This window comes from Mus pahari, chromosome 2 (genome assembly GCF_900095145.1).
Source record: "Mus pahari chromosome 2, PAHARI_EIJ_v1.1, whole genome shotgun sequence".
Lineage (NCBI taxonomy): Eukaryota > Metazoa > Chordata > Mammalia > Rodentia > Muridae > Mus > Mus pahari.
The window spans coordinates 125,976,870-125,977,801 of record NC_034591.1 but is presented as its reverse complement, the minus strand read 5'-3'; the positions used below and the strand labels follow the sequence as shown (position 1 = coordinate 125,977,801).

At 40.8% G+C, this 932-nt stretch overlaps 1 pseudogene; it reads right to left on the bottom strand.

Moving 5' to 3' along the window:
• LOC110316886 overlaps positions 1 to 684 on the bottom strand; it is a 7,467-nt pseudogene extending 6,783 nt beyond the window's left edge.
• Between the last annotated feature and the right edge of the window lie 248 nt (positions 685 to 932).

The window sequence follows — 932 nt, the reverse complement described above, 5'->3', positions numbered from 1 at the left end:
CTTTGACTCATTCATATATTATTACCCTGCTTGCTTTTTCTCTCTCTCTCTCTCTCTCTCTCTCTCTCTCTCTCTCTCTCTCTCTCTCTCTCTCCCTTTTTTGACTTTTATAACTTTTATTTTATCTGCCTTTATTTTATGCTAAATGTATTCCCGTGAGTATTTGGTTCTTCAGTTTCTTCTGGGATATCGTTTTCTTCTGAGCAAATTCCTCTTCCGGCTTCGGAACAGTCTTCTCCTTCTCAGTGAGCATCATCTCAGTGTGGCAGGGGGAGCTCATGGATGGGTTAATCCGGCCATGAACTCTGTAGGTTCTTCAGCCCATCTTAGGCGCCTTGTTCACCTGGATGTGTTCAATGACTAGAGAATCTACATCTCAACCCTTAAGTTCAGCATTACTGTCTGCATTTTTAAGCACGTGCAGCAAAAGTTCAGCACTCTTTTTGTGGCCACCATCCCTGTTTGGCCTGGGCACACCTACTGACTCCACCATTATATCGCCAGAATGGCATACATTGCTTCTTTAAAGTGACATCTTTCAGATACTTGGTGCCTTTTCGGATATGCATATCCTTTGATGCCCTGGAAAGTTTCCTGGATGTTCTTAAAGTGAACAGGAAGGATTGAACTTCCTGATTTGCATGATTTTGTGGGGTTTTCTGGGTCAAGACAGTAGTGACCCATCTTCACAGGTCACCTCCGGCCACGTACAGAAAGTAGAAGCCCAATATTTACATTATTATCTTGTATGTGTCTTCATTTCCACTTTCAAATATAAAAAAAAAAACAAAAAACAAAAAACAAAAAACCTATACCAAGAGTCAGTACGAAATGTAGTGATGATGGAAACAATTCAATCGAGGCATGGATGGCTCATGTTCAATCCCATGAGATTCTTTACACAAAGATCCTTTCTTGGAAGAACAAAAGTA